Raw genomic sequence first — 16,765 nt, 5'->3', positions numbered from 1 at the left:
GGAACTGTCCTTCCTCCCTGAACACATGCCAGGTAGGTGATCCTGAGGCCCGGAGACCTTCCTGCTGACGAATCCACCAGCCCACGTTCACGGCCCCCGCGACCCTGAAGCCCGTGGGGCTCGATTGCTCACTCTCGCCTCCTGGGAAAACCGTCTTCGCTGGGTTCCTGCACTGCACGTCTGCTGGGCTTGCCCTTTGCAGGTTTCTCTCCTGACTCCCCCCATCCCTCACCAATCGCCCTCCTCTCTGGACCCCGGGACTCAGACCTGGGGCCCCCTCCTCCGACAACACTCCCTACTTGGTGAGTTTTAAAGCCATCAAGTCATCAGGGACCTCTAAGCGTGTCTCTCTGGACCAGACCTCCCCTGAAACTGCAGACTCATGGCTACCATCACCTTTTTTGTTTTGTTTTTTTTTTTGCTTTTTAGGGCCACACTCATGGCATATGGAAGTTCCAGGGCTAGGGGTCGAATGAGGGCTGCAGCTGCCAGCCTACTCCACAGCCACAGCAAGGCCAGAACTGAGCTGCATCGGTGACCTAAGCCGCAGCTTGCAGCAGGCCGGACCATGGGCTGAGGGAGGCCAGGGACTGAACCTGCAACCTCATGGATACTAATGGGGTTTGTAACCAGCTGAGCCACAACGGGAACTCCCCAAGGCCTTTTTGACTTCACATGGATGTCTGCATAAACATCAGCCTCAGGCTGAATTCCCAACACGTCCCTGCCCCCAACCCCTCCTGCCCCCCAGGGGACCTCTCCTGCCTGTTGAGAGCAGCTCAGTGCCGGCTGCTCAGGCTCAATCCTTGGCATCCGACCTGATCACCCTCTTCCCCTCACCTGCCCTACCGAATCCATCTGCGAATCCCATGGGCGCCACCTTCAGAGCACATCAGAAGCCACTGTCCCCTACCCCCCGCCCTCCCTGCCCGTCGCTACCTAGACAGCGGCACTAACATTTCCTGTGCCCGCTTCTGCCCTGCGATCCCATCTCAGCAGAGCGGCCAGAGGGAAAGCCCATCGAAGGCTCCTGACACAGAGGCAAGTCCTTACAGGGACAGGCAGTCCCCCAGCTCTGACTCCGCTCCTCTTTGCTCAAGACCTTTCTCCTGCCTCTGGTCTCCTTGCTGTTTGAGCACATGAGGCAGGCTCGACCTCAGGGCCTTTGCACCGGCTGCTCTCTCTGCTGGGTACTAGTCCCCCCCCCCCCAACCTGATATCCTTTCCTTACCTCCTACAAGTCTTTGCTCAGATGTCACCTTCTCCATGAGGCCCACTCTGCCTGCCCCACTTGAAATTCAATGCCCACTCCCTCTGCTCTGTACCCTTCTTACCTTGATCTAGTTTTTTCATACCATTTACAATCTTCTAACAGATGCTACACTTTCCATAGTTATTATATTTAATATTAGGCATCTCTTTCCCCTGCTAGAATGAAGCTATGCTCCACGGAACCAGGCGTTTTTGCTTCTCTGGTCCCTGCTCTATCCTCCACACCTAGAACAGGGGCTGGCAGAGAGTAGGTGCTCACTTAAGCATGTGCTGGATGAATTATGCCCCAAAGCCTTGGCGAGACATTGGGAGAACCTACGATATGATTCTGTTTGAATCGTGGGTTTGAATGGCAGTGCTGTAGGAATCCGTGTCACATACACAGCTCCCCTTCACAAGGTCCACAGGCAAGGGCTCTGCTCGTCTGTGCCTGGGTGGCTTTTGCTGAGTTAACAGGGCCTCAGGCGACCACTGCCCCACCATCTCAAAGGCTTGAGGCTGCCGGGCTGGCCAGCACCCTCATACGTCCTGGGTGAGCATGTGGGCACAGGGGGATGCGAGGGTCATGAGGGCTGCAGGTGTCATGGGGCTCAGTGAGAGACAGCCTGCAATTCGAAGCTTTTTACACAATTTTTTTTTTCATTTTCCTACTCTGCATAAAAAAACAAAAAGTCCAAGATTTTAGCAAAATGCAAACATCTGGTGGAGACAAAGAAAAACGTAGGAAAAGGGGACATGAGGTGGCGGACCAGCCTGTGGTCAGACAGCTTGGCCACCTGATGCCTGGGGGCTTCGGGATGTTCAGAAAGCCCCAAGCCAGGTCCCACGTGGGACCAGGGATCAGAGCGGCCCAGAGGCACCCCCTGCAGAAGGCCTGATCAGACTTTCACGTTGGCAAGTAATTAACACGCTTAATTAAGGCATGCAGGCGCCAAACTCCTACCGGAGATGCACTGGGATGCTATGTGACACACGCCACAGATAGGGTCTCGTGCGCTGTTGTTACCGTGTGTCAGGGGTTGATGGGAGAAAACTAATGAGGAGGTGGGTTTGGAAAGTGCGGTCCCTTGAAGCAGAGGCCTGGGCGAGCTGCCAGCCCGGGAGGTGGGCTGGAGCCCTGGATGTCCTGAGGGGGCCCTGGAGCCCCATCTCCCTGTGACAGCCCACCCATGTGGGTTTGGGGATGGAGAGGGAAGAGCTGGCACTGCCTATTGGGCTGCAGGCAGGGGCCCCGGGCCGATGAGCTGACATTTCACATCCGTCTCGTTAAATTCTTTTTCCAGAGATGCAGGGGGAGCCCCTGTCCCTCCTGAACCACAGGTGTGAACTCACTGGTGTCCCTCCCTGGACCAGAAGGATCTGGTCCCGTGGCCTTAACTGGTACAGAGCTGGTGCCCACAGCAGCCAGTCTGCCACCCAGACCCCTGGACTTGCAGCCGCAGATCCTGGCTCCCCTCGGCCACTGATCCAGTCTAGGCCCTTGTCCCTGCTCATCCCTGGGGATCTGGCTTTCTCTGCTCTGTCCCACCCTTTGTCCCTGTGACCAGAAGCCCTGACCACAGCCCCACACTGTCGCTGCCACCTCCTGGTGCCCCTCCCGGTGCTCTGTACTGTTTGTGTTGCTGTCTCATCAGACTCCTGCCTCAAGGCTCTATTAGTCATTCAGCAAACACTGAGTGCCTGGCGTGTGCCTGGAGGCTGCAGGTGGCAAAGAGAACAGTCCCTGCTCCTGGGGGAGCTCCGTTATCCCCGTGGTCAGGGTGGAGAGAGCTCAGGGTCTGTCGGGCGGCATGGATGGGATGTGGCAGGGAACGTGGCATGAGGGGACGTCAGGGAAGGCCCTTCTGGGGATGGGACTGTTACGGGCTGAATTATGTCCCCCAAATATTCACATGGTAAAGTCCTAACCCCCAGGACCCCAGAATGTGACGATTTGGAGACGGGCCTTTAAAGAGGTGATGAAGTTGAAAGGAGGTCATATGGGTGGGTCCTGACTCTACGACTCTGACTCGGGTCTTAAAAGAAGATGAGATAGGAGTTCCCGTCGTGGCGCAGTGGTTAACGAATCCGACTAGGAACCATGAGGTTGCGGGTTCAGTCCCTGCCCTTGCTCAGTGGGTTAACGATCCGGCGTTGCCGTCAGCTGGGGTGTAGGTTGCAGACGCGGCTCGGATCCCGCGTTGCTGTGGCTCTGGCGTAGGCCGGCGGCTACAGCTCCGATTCGACCCCGAACCTGGGAACCTCCATGTGCCGCGGGAGCGGCCCAAGAAATAGCTAAAAAGACAAAAAAAAAAAAAAGATGAGATAAGGACACAGACACACAGAGCAAAGAGGAGTGAGGACACGGGGAAGACGGCTGTCTACACGCCCAGGAGGGAGGCCTCAAGGGAGCCGACCTGTGGTCTCCGATGTCTAGCACTGCCAGACAATAAATTCCCGTTTGAGCCCCGGTCTGCAGTAATTCTCGATGGCAGCCCTAGCGAATTAACAGGGGCCTTTGAGTAAAGACCCAGCCGAAATGAGGGGCGGGGCCTGGGGACAGCCTGGGAAGGGTTCCCAGCGGAGATGCTGAGAAGGGGACCAATCAGGAGGCCACAGGGGCTGAGCAGAGTGAGGGGAGGAGCCGGGTGGGCGGTAGGGAGGGGTCAGGTGTTCAGAGTGGGACGGGGGTGAAGGGCGGGACCTTCCAGATGTGTTCCCAGCTGCCTCCCAGTGTGGAGACAGACGCAGAGAGATGGGACAAGATCTCAGGGCCTCCAGCATGAAGCCCCTCCCAAACCCACATGAAGCCGGTTCCACCCAGAGAGTGGCCAGTCTACACACACGCAACATGCCACCTCACAGAATCCACCCACCCTCGGTCCTACTAAGCAGAACTGGGCTGGGTGGGAAGGGCACCCTTGGGGCAGGAGCTGCATGGACAAAGGCTCAGCCTGGGGTGCATCCCCAGGGTCCCTGAGGGGGTGAGCAGAGCATGGGCAGATGCAGATCCAAGAGATGGTGTTGGTTTGATTGAACTCAATTGGCCCCAAGCTGCCTCCATCCAGCCTAGGGCTGTGCTGTGGCCGCACTGGCCTGAGGACCCAGGTTTTAGACCTGGCCGTGATGGGGGGGACAGTGGGGGAAATTCATGGCTTCTGACTCTAACCAGGCTTTCCTGCTAAGGAATATCCTCTTTCTTTCTTTCTTTTTTTTTTCTTTTTGCCATTTCTTGGGCCGCTCCCGCGGCATATGGAAGTTCCCAGGCTGGGGGTCGAATCAGAGCTGTAGCTGCCAGCCTATGCCACAGCCACAGCAACGCGGGATCCGAGCCGCGCCTGCAACCTACACCACAGCTGACGGCAACGCCGGATCGTTAACCCACTGAGCAAGGGCAGGGACCAAACCCGCAACCTCATGGTTCCTAGTCGGATTCGTTAACCACTGTGCCACGATGGGAACTCCTCCTCTTTTTTTTTTAAGTTGAAGTATAGTTGATTTAAAACGTTATGCCAATTTCTGCTGTACAGCAAAGCAACCCACTCATAAAATATACACATTCTTTTTGAGGAATGTCTTCTTTTCTGATGAGCCAACAGGTCAAGGTCTATGGAACCCATCCTGAGAACAAGCTCCCAAACCTTCCCACCAGGCCAGCTTCTGGGTCAGGACCCCACAGTGTCCTGGGCATGGCTGGGTCCTGGGATGGTTCAGACCCTTCCACCCCCTCCCCCGCCCCAACCAGCTTGGCTCTAAGCTGTCTAATCTCTGACACCTTCACAGCTCCCATGTTGAATCTGGCTTCTCCCAGGAGAACTGACAGGTGGCTGGATGGGAGCTCAGCTGCACCAGAGCTGCACCCCCTCAGGGTGGCCTGGCTGCTGCCCTGCTGCTCTGCAGGTGTCCTGAGTGGCCAACCAGGGAGGGCAGGTCACGCCCCAGCCATCCTTTCCTGCAGCCCTCAAATGCAGCTCTTCTCCTCTATCCCGTCTCATCACCACCTCCCTCCTTGTGGTCTGGCCTCAGGGACTGCTCTAGAACACTCTCTCCTCGCCTCATGGACCTTCTCTGACTCTCCTTCTCTTCCTCCTCTCCCCCTGCCTGAATTGTGTCCCGTGTTCCAGCCCCATCAACCTAGCCTTTCCTGTCTCCTGGCTCCAGGCACCACTCACAACTCATCATTCTAGCATTTTCTGCCTGGAAGCCCCTCCCTCCTCTTCATATAACTAAGAGCCTTTAGGAAAGTGTGTTAAAGGAGGAAGCTATGGGTGGGATCAGATTTCTGGGTTCAAAACCCCATTATCATCTCCTTGAGCTTTAGTTTCCTCAACCATAAAGTGAGACTAATTTTAGCCCCTTTCTTTCTCTATAGGCAGCAGGGAACCAACTGTGTTGTGAAGGTTTGGTTTAATGTAACAGAAAGCCCAACTCAGCTTCAACAATTAAAGGAATTCATTAGCCTAAGTGGAAAGTTTAAAGGTATGTGGGTGTCAGGTGAGGGTTGATCTAGTAGCTCAAAGAGGTCAACGAAGACTGTTTCTCTACGTTCATGGCTCTGGTTTCATCTTGGGGATGGCACCCCCTGCTGGTTGCAGGAATGCTGCAAACAGCAACCAGAGGTGCCCATTTCCTCATTCACATCTAATGAGACAGTGAGAGATTTTTTCTCCCATCACAAAACAAGAATCCTGGGCTATTGGACCAACTGGAGCCTGTGTTTGCCTTTGAAGCAATTACTGTGGTGAGGGGAATGGGATGATATGGTTTGGCTTAGACCAGTCAGGGTCCACTCTTAGACCCAAGGGCAGGGCCAGACCTCTACAATCACCACGCAATGGGGGAGTTCACTGGGAAGATTGGAGATGCCAGCAACAAACTCCAACTCTGGCTAATCTGACCCCCAAAAATGGATATATTGAAAGGACGTGGTGACTCCCCAAATTCACAGACAATAGGAAGACCTGGGCACCAGAAAGGACAGGACCACATCTAGTCCAGGGACCTGGTGTCAGTAGCCAGTGAACTTGAGTGCGGTTGTTGGCCAGATGGACTCAAATGTTCTCAGCCTTTGTGCTCCCTGCTTTAGCTTCTGGCTGGCCTAGCCTGCTGGGGACAGGTGTCTGATCTCCGGCCAGGGCAGGCAGGAGACACTGATTAACAGGCCTTCTGGACCAAGTCCAATGGAAAGGGGGCTCCCCAAAGTAAAATCTGGGTTCTGCCACCAGAGATAAGGCTAGAACTGCCAGGTGGCAAACCCCAAACTGCCCCATTGCCTCTGTGGTTCAGGTCAGGTGCAGGGGGTTGGGGAGTGAGCAGGCTGCTTCATGGAGTTGGTGCTGGGACTCTCAAGGCCCCTCCTCCAGGAAGCCTTCTGGACTTGCTTTGGGGCTTGTCTGTGACCTTGGGACAGGCATAGGGTCTGGCACAGCACAGGTGTCTTGGGTATTGCTTGTTCCCGAGCTCAGTCCTCTGTCAGTTCTCTGGGTCAAGTTTCCAAGGCTGCGACAGCATATTTCTCTTCTGGGCTAAGCAGGACATTGGAGGAGGAAGAAATGGGAGGACAAGTTAGGGCACGGAGTTACTTAGCTGGAGCTGGGAGGGATCCCAGAATCCCTTGCTCTGAAGGGAGGCTGTACCAAAGGCAAGGCATTTGCTGCTGGTAGATAATGCAGCTGTGCTCCGGGTCCATCCTGGGGGCGCTGGGACAAGTGTACTTTCCTTCACCACAACCTGGTGTCAGTAGGTTGCCTTTACTGCAGGCAGGCAAGCAGGACCAAATCGAGATTTGGTAATAACTTTACAGATAAGGAGACCGGGGTCAGAGAGGAGAAGCAACATGTCCACAGACGCAGAGTGAGCGATGCAGAGCTGGGAACAGATCCCAGGCCTGTCTGATTCAAATACCCTGCTCTGCTCTCACCAGCAAATGTTCCAATAACCAGGGTCATGGGTGTGGATCCCACTTGGTGTTATGAGACTTTGAGGCCTTGGAGTCGGGGTCCTAGAGGAGGAAGGAGCCGGAGAAATCAAAGGGCCTCCCCACTGAGCTTAGTACAGGGTCAAAGGCTTCTCAGACTCTAGGTAGGAGGCTGTGAGCACAATGATGGATGGAGAACAGGCTAGGAATTGGGCAGGACTGAGTATGAATTGCAGCTTTGACCTTGACCTTAGGTGGATTGTTTAATTCCTCCCAGTCTGTTTCCTCATCTAGAAGATGGTAGTAATAATGCATGACTCAGCCATGTCCCGCCCATGGTCCTTCACATGTGGTGGGGTGTTGCTCCAGGACCTTGCTTCAGACATAAAGTTATGTAAAAGAGAAACCTAGAGATGGGATTAAGAGGGCAGAATAGAGGGATTGGAGCTTAACTTCTCCAAACAACTTCTAAAAACAAACAAACAAAAAAATCACAACTAAAGGCTGAACAATCTTCAACCAAATGGACTGGAAACCTTAAAAATGATATCCTACTCAAGAAGACAAAGAGGAGGCCACATCAAGAGGTAGGAGGGGTGATTACACATATAAAAAATCCCATACCTCCTGGGTGGGAAGCCCCACAGACTGGAAACTAACTGGTTCACAGAGATGCACCTACAGGAGTGAAAGCTCTGAGCCCCACATCAAACTCCCACGAGTGGGGATCTGGCACTGGGAGAAAGAGCCCCTGGAGCATCTGGCATTGAAGGCCAGTGGGGCTTGTGCACAGGAGCTCCACGGGACTGGGGGAAATGTAGACCCCATTCTTAAAAGGTGCACACAGACTTTCACGTGCACTGGGTCCCAGGGCAAAGCAAAGTCTCCAGAGGAATCTCAGTCAAATTTGACTGCAGTTCTTGGAGGACATCCTGGGAAAACAGGGGTGAATGTTGCTTGTTGTGAGGGAAGGTCATTGGAAGCAAAGCTCTCAGGAATATTCAGCAGCATGCCTTTCTCTGGAGGTGGCCATTTTGGGAAAATCTGGCCCCACCTACCAGTTCTGAGAAGCCCCAGGGCAAACAACAATCCAAGCTCGGATCACAGCCCCACCCCTCAGTAAACAAGCACACAGCTGCCCCTAATCCCAACCAGAGACAAAGCCACACCCACCAGAGGGATTAGAATCAGCTCCACCTACCAGTGGGCGGGCATCAGTCCCTCCCATCAGGAAGGCTACAGCAAGCCCCCATACCGACTTCAGCCACAAGGGGGGCAGACACCAGAAGTAAGAGAGGCTACAACTCTATTATCTGTGAAAAGGTCACCACACCAAAAACCTATAAAAATGAAAAGACAGAGAACTATAACTCAGATGAGGGAGAAAGAAAACCTCCCAGAAAATCAGCTAAGTGATGAGGAGATTCTCAGCCTCCAGGAAAAAGACCCTAGACTGTTGATGCTGAGGATGATGCAAGACATTGGAAATAAACTGGAGGCAAAGATGAGTAATTTACAGGAAGCACTGAGCAAAGAAATACAAGATATAAAACTTAAATAAGAAGAGATGCAAAATACAATAACTGAAATAAAAAATTCCCTTGAAGCAGTTAACAGCAGAATACAAAAGGCAGAAGAATGAATAAGTGAGGTGAAGGACAGATTAGTGGAACTTATGGATGCAGAACAGAAAAGAGAAAAAAGATTGAAAACAAATGAAGAGCGTCTCAGAGAACTCTGGGACAACATTAAATGCACCAACATCGTATTACAGAAGGAGAAGAGAGAGAGAAGGGGACAGAAAAAATATTCTAAGAGATAATAGCTGAAAACATCCCTAACATGGGAAAGGAACCACTCACTCAAATCCAGGAATCACAATGAGTATCATATAAAATAAACCCAAGGAGGAATACACCGAGACACACTAATCAAACTGACCAAAATTAAAGACAAAGAGAAAATCTTGAAAGCAGCTAGGGAAAAGAAACAAATAACATACAAGGGAACCCCGATAAGGTTATCAGCAGATTTTTCAGCTTAAACTCTGCAGGCCAGAAGGGAGTGGAATGATATACTTAAAGTGAGGAAAGCAAAAAACCTCCAACCAAGATTACTTTACCCAGCAAGGCTCTCATTCAGATTTGAAGGAGAAATCAAAAGCTTCACAGATAAGCAAAAGCTAAGAGAATTCAGCAACACTAAAGCAGCCTTACAACAAATACTAAAGGAACTTCTCTAGGCAGAAAAGAAAAGACAGCAACAGGAAACAAAAATACCACAAATGACAAGGCTCACCAGTAAAGGTATATATACAGTAAAGATACAAAATTATCCATGCACAATTACGCCACCAAAACCAGAAATCATGAGAAGAGGTGGGTACAAATGCAGGACAATGGAGATGCACTTGCAATTAAGAGAACAACAACTTAAAACAATCTCATATGCATATAGACTCTTATATCAAAACTTCAGAATAACTTCAAACCAAAAATCTACGATTGATACACAAACAAAGAAAAATCAACTCAAATACAACACTAAAGATAGTCATCAAACCAGAAGAGGAGAGAACAAGAAAAGAAGGGAAGAAAAAAGAGCAACAAAAACAAATCCAAAGCAATTAATAAAATGGCAGTAAGAACATACATATCAATACTTACTTTAAATGTAAATGGACTAAACGCCCCAACCAAAAGACATAGACTGGATGAATGGACACAAAAACAAGACCCATATATATGCTGTCTTCAAGAGACCCACTTCACTTCTAGGGACACGTACAAATTGAAAGTGAGAGGATGGAAGAAAATATTTCACGCAAATGGGGATCAAAAGAAAGCTGGATTAGCAATACTCATATCAGATAAAATAGACTTTAAAATGAAGAATATTTTAAGGGACAAAGAAGGTCATTACATAATGATCAAAGGATCAATCCAAGAAGAAGATGTAACAATTTTAAATATCTACGCACCCAACATAGATTTACCACAATATATAAGGCAACTTCTGACAACCTTAAAAGGACAAATCAACAATAACACAATAATAGCGGGGGACTTTAACACCCCACTTACAGCAATGGACAGATCAACCAGACAGAAAATAAGGAAACACAGGCCCTGAATGATGCATTAAACCAGATGGACTTAATAGATATTTATAGGAGATTCCATCCCAAAGCAACAGAATACACATTCTTCTCAAGGGCACATGGAACATTCTCTAAGATTGATCATATCCTGGGCTACAAATCCAACCTCGGTAACATTAAGAAAATTGAAATCATATCAAGCATCTTTTCTGACCACAACGCTATACAACTGGACATCAACAACAAGAAAAAACCTGCAAAAAACACAAACACGTGTAGACTCAACAACATGTTACTAAACAACCAACGGATCACTGAAGAAATCAAAGAGGAAATTAAAAAATACCTAGAAGCAAATGACACAAAGATACAACACTCCAAAACCTAGGGGATGCAGCAAAAGCTGTTCTAAGAGGAAAGCTTATAGCAATACAAGCCCACCTCAGGAAACAAGAAAAAGCTCAAAGAAACAAGCTAACTTTACATCTAAAGCAGCTTGAGAGAGAAGAACAGACAAGACCTAAAGTTAGTAGAAGGAAAGAAATCATAAAGATCAGAGCAGAAATCAATGAAATAGAAACAAAGAAAACCATAGGAAAGATCAATGAAACGAAAAGCTGGTTCTTTGAAAAGATCAACAAAATTGATAAACCCTTAGTCAGATTTATCAAGAAAAAAAGAGAGAGGACTCAAATCAATAAAATTAGAAGTGAAAAAGGAGAAGTAACAATGGACATCACAGAAATACAAAGGACCATAAGAGACTACTATATGCAACTATACGCCAATAAAATGGACAACCTAGAAGAAATGGACAAATTCTTAGAAAAGTACACTCTTCCAAGAATAAACCAAGATAAATAGAAAAGATGAATGGACCCATCACGAGAACTGAAATTGAAACTGTGATTAAAAAACGTCCAACAAACAAAAGTCCAGGACCAGAGGGCTTCACAGGCGAATTCTATCAAACATTTAGAGAAGAGCTAACACCCACCCTTCTGAAACTATTTCAAAAAATTGCAGAGGAAGGGATACTCCCAAACTCACTCTATGAGGCCACCATCACCCTGATACCAAAACCAGACAAAGATACCACAAGAAAAGAAAACTACAGGCCAATTTCACTGATGAACATTGATGCAAAAATCCTCAACAAAACACCTGCAAACCGCATCCAACAATACATTAAAAGGACTGTACGTCATGATCAAGTGGGATTCATCCCAGGGATGCGAGGGTTCTTGGATATCTGCAAATCCATCAGTGTGATACACCACATTAACAAACTGAAGGATAAAAACCATATGATCCTCTCAATAGACGCGGAAAAAGCCTTTGACAACATCCAACACCCATTCCTGATAAAAACCCTTCAGAAAGTGGGCATAGCGGGAACCTACCTCAACATAATAAAGGCCATATATGGCAAACCCACAGCAAACATCACTCTCAATGGTGAAAAGCTGAAAGAATTCCTGCTGAGATCAGGAACAAGACAAGGATGTCCGCTCTGGCCACTACTCTCCAACATAGTTCTGGAAGTCCTGCCACAGCAATCAGAGAAGTAAAAGAAATAATAAAAGGAATCCAAACTGGAAAGGAAGAAGTAAAACTATCCCTATTTGCAGATGACATGATACTATACCTAGAGAATCCCAAAGGCTCAACCAGAAAACTATTAGAGCTCATCCATGAATTTGGCAAAGTTGCAAGATACAAAATTAATACACAGAAATTGACGACATTTCTATACACTAACAATGAAAGGTCAGAAAGAGAAATTAGAGAAGTAATCCTGTTTACCACCCCATCCAAAAGAATAAAATACCTAGGAGTAAACCCACCTAAAGAGACAAAAGACCTGAACTCTGAAAACTACAAAACACTGATGAAAGAAAACAAAGATGACACAAATAGATGGAAGGACATACCATGCTCTTGGAGTAGAAGAGTTAATACTATCAAAATGACTATACTACCCAAGGCAATCTACAGATTCAATGCAATCCCTATCAGATTACCAAGGACATTTTTCACAGAACTTGAACAAAATATTTTCAAGTTTGTTTGGAAGCACAAAAGACCCAGAATAGCCAAAGACATCCTGAAAAAGAAAAATGGACCTGGAAGAATCAGGCTCCCAGACTTCAGACTATACCACAAAGCTACAGTCCTCAAAACCATATGGCACTGGCACAAAGACAAAAATACAGATCAGTGGAACAGGATAGAAAGTCCAGGATTCAACCCACACACCTACAGCCAACTAATCTATGACAAAGGAGGCAAGGACATACAATGGAGAAAAGACAGCCTGTTCAATAAGTGGTGCTGGGAAAACTGGACAGCCACATGGAAAAGAATGAAATTAGAACACTCCCTAACACCATACACAAAAATCAACTTGAAATAGATTAAAGACCTAGATATAAGACCAGACACTATCAAACTCTCAGAGGAAAACATAGGCCAAACACTCTCGGACATAAACGACAGCAACATCTTCTCAGATCCACCTCTTAGAGTAATTACAGTAAAAACAAAAATAAACAAATGGGACCTAATCAAACTTAAAAGTTTCTGCGCAGCAAAAGAAACCCTAAACAAATGAAAAGACAACCCACAGAATGGGAGAAAATCTTTGCAAATGAAGCGACTGACAAGGGACTAATCTCCAAAATTTATGAACATTTCCTGCAGCTCCATACCAAAAAAACAAACAACCCCATCCACAAATGCAAAGAAGATCTAAAAAGACGATTCTCCAAAGACATACAGATGGCCAAAAAACACATGAAAAGATGTTCAACATCACTCATTATTAGAGAAATGCAAATCAAAACCACAATGAGGTACCACCTTACACCAGCCAGAATGGCCATTGTCCAAAAGTCTACAAACAATAAGTGCTGGAGAGGGTGTGGAGAAAAAGGAACCCTATTACACTGTGGGTGGGATTGTAAATTGATGCAACCACTGTGGAAAACAGTAGGGAGATGCCTCAGAAAACTACAAATAGAACTCCCATTTGATCCAGCAATCCCACTCCTGGGCATTTATTCAGAGAAAACCATGACTCACAAAGACACATGTACTCTGATGTTCACTGCAGTAGTATTCTCAGTAGACAAGACATGGAAACAACCTCAATGTCCATTGACAGAGGAGTGGATCAAGAAGACTTGATACATATACATAATGGAGTATTACTCAGCCATTAAAAAGAACAAAATACTGGCATTTTTAGCAACATGGATGGACCTTATCATGCTAAGTGAAGTCAGCCATACAATAAGACACCAACATCAAATGCTTTCACTGACATGTGGAATCTGAAAAAAGGACAGACGGATCTTCTTTGCAGAACAGATGCTGACTCACAGACATTGAAAAACTTTGGTCTCCAGAGGAGACAGTTTGGGGGGGGCGGGGGGGTTGTGGGGTGGAAATCCTGTGAAATTGGATTGTGATGATCATTATCCAACTACAGATGTGATTAAAAAAAAAGGAAAAAAAGAAAAGAAAAGAGAAACCTATGCAATGGTCTTCCAGAACCAAAAAAAGAAAAAAAAAAAAGCATGACTCATGGGGATTTGGTGCAAAGGAGATGATGGCTGTGGAGGGCTGAGCCTCTGAGTGAATAACAGCTGCGACGACTATTACAGTAACTACAGGGTCCTCCTGGGCCCTTATACGTACACTGTCCCTCCTCCGCCCACCCCGCCCAAACGTAGAACAGCTGCTGGGCCGGGGCCCCTCGGGCCCGAGGCTGCCCTTGACCCAGCACTGGCCATAGCCGGTATTTTTTTTCTCTGACAGATTGTCTTTCGGCTTGATCCTCAGACCTTGGGGGAGCTTTATCCCTGGCAGATTTGGGGATGTGTTCTGTGACTTGCTCCCACGTCACAGCACGTCCTTGGGGCCCATGACCTTCAGAGGCACCTAGAAGCCGGACTCAAAGGCACAAGGTAGTCGTGGTTGCCTTTGCTGGAAAAGTAAGTCGTCTAGTTTACCTTCACTTAATTTAGCTGTGAGCCCGCAATTTATCGAGAACGCAATGAATGTGGGGCACAAAAGGAACACAGTTACGCGCTCCCCAAGTCTGTCCCGGGAGCAGATGTGTGATTCCTGGGCATTCTGAGCTGTCACCCACAGAAGGGAGGGTTGGTTGCATGCATTTTTTTTTTTCTTCTTTTTCAGCCACCCTCATGGCGTATGCAAGTTCCTGGGCCAGGGATTGAATCTGAGCTGGAGCTGGAGCTACTCTACAGCTGTGGCAACGCTGGATCCTTAAACCTCTGCCCTGGGCCAGGGATTGAACCTGCGCCTCCACAGAGACACGCTGGATCAATAACCCTCTGTGCCACAGTGGGAAGGTGTGTATGTTTTGCACCGTGAGAAAGAATAAAAGCGGGACGCCCCCATGGGAACCTTCTAATTCGCCTGCGGAAAAGGCCAGGAAAGAGAACAACCCTGTTGCCAAGAGCAAGGACCTGATTTCTGGGTAAATCACGGCTCCTCGCTGCCGTGTCTCCAGGCACGTCCGGGGCCAGATGCATGCTGGCCATCTGGCACCTTCCTGCTCTGCCAGTCTGCTCCCCCCCCCCCCCCCCGATATAACAGCCCCCCCAACGCCCAGCTCAGATGATAGCAGACATCCGCCTCCCTCCCGCTGGCAGCTGGTGGGGCCCCTGATTACGTGAGACCTTGAGCTGGAGCGAGGTGGCAGGACACAGCCGCGGACGTATTACGGCCCAGCTTCCAGAGGAACCATCTGCAGCAGTGTCCTGGATAAAAGCCCTGGATGAAAGCCTGACGCAGGTCCGCCTCTCCAGGGGGCACGAGGGGCCTCCCAGGAGAGGCAAGTCCATGGCAGAAGGGCTCCGGCTGCCACCAGCAGAGGCTGCGAGGCAGGCTGGGGGCTATTTGCTAAGGGGTCAATCGCGTCCCCCTCCCCCCTTCATAGCTTGACGTCCTAAAGCCCCCTACCCAGGAATGCGACCCTATTTAGAGAGAGGGTCTTTCAGAGTGGAAATGAGGTTACTGGGGGGCCCCAATCCAGCAGACGGGTGTCCTTATCACAAGGGGAAACTGTGGGGAGACACACACACACACACACACACACACACACACACACACACACACACGGAAGAGCATGTGGAAACTGGAGTTTGCTGCCATGAGCTGGAACTTCCAGAAGGTAGAAGAGAAATCCTTTCCTTAGCACCGTAAGACACCAGCCCAGCCGACACCTTGAATTTGGCCTTTGGGTCTCCAGGACTGTGAGGCGATACGTTTCTGTAGTTGATGTGCCCTAAAATCTGCGGTACTTTGTTAGGGCAGCTGGAGCAGATGAGAGCCTGCTGGGCGCCTGGTGGGGAAGCCAGTGGCGTGCGGGCAGAGGGCACGAATCACAGCCGATCCAGGGATCGGCTACGGGGATCAGACCCATTGGAAGGGGGCCCTCTCCTCCCCCCTTCACTCAGGGGAGTTGACTTGCTTGCGGACAATAAAATCTACAAAAAGCTGAGGGAAAGATTAAGGTAACTGAGAGCCCTTCTCCCTGTGAGAGCCGGGCCTTTCTCTCAGGCCCCGGGTGAGCCAGCCCAGATGGGGTGTCCCCTCTCCAAACACATGCCCCTTGGTGGGGACCCCCACCCACCTGCCCCTTGCCATGAATCCACCCCCACCCCCCCGCTGGGTTCTGGCTGGAGCAGTTATCCTCACCGGGGAGGCAGGAACCTTGTGCCAACTGCAAAAGTGACAGGTGATGCCACACCGTGCTGATGCTCACTGATGCTTAAGGGGGCTTCTTGCTTGGGCACTGACCCCCAACACCCTGCCTGGCCCCCCAGAGACCCACAGAAAGGCCCCACTGCAGACGGGACACCCCATTTCCCTCCAGACCCCTGGGGAGTAGGCACTTTCTGCAAAAGCATGTGCAGCCCGGGAGCCCCAGCACAGAGCTGGGGTCACATCGGATTTGTTTATTTATTTAAAAAAATTTTCTTGTGGTCTTTTTGCCTTTTGTAGGGCCACTCCGGCAGCACATGGAGGTTCCCAGGCTAGGGGTTGAATTGGAGCTATAGCCACTGGCCTACACCAGAGCCACAGCAACACAGGATCCAAGCTGCGTCTGCAACCTACACCACAGCTCACTGCAAAGGGGGATCCTTAACCCACTGAGCAAGGCCAAGGATCGAACCCGCAACCTCATGGTTCCTAGTCGGATTCATTTACCACTGCATCGCAACGGGAACTCCATCGGATTTGTTTTAAACTTTATTTATTTATTTGTCTATTTAGGGCTGCATCCGAGGCATATGGAGCTTCCCAGGCTAGGGGTCGAATCGGAGCTGCAGGCTCCAGCCTACGCTGAAGCCACAGCAATGGTGGATTCGAACCACATCTGTGACCTACACCACAGCTCAGGGCAATGCTCGATCATTTACCCATTAAGCGAGGCCAGGGATCCAACCCACGTCCTCATAGAT

This window comes from Phacochoerus africanus, chromosome 5 (genome assembly GCF_016906955.1).
Source record: "Phacochoerus africanus isolate WHEZ1 chromosome 5, ROS_Pafr_v1, whole genome shotgun sequence".
NCBI classification, from domain to species: domain Eukaryota; kingdom Metazoa; phylum Chordata; class Mammalia; order Artiodactyla; family Suidae; genus Phacochoerus; species Phacochoerus africanus.
This window is presented reverse-complemented; position numbering follows the sequence as displayed.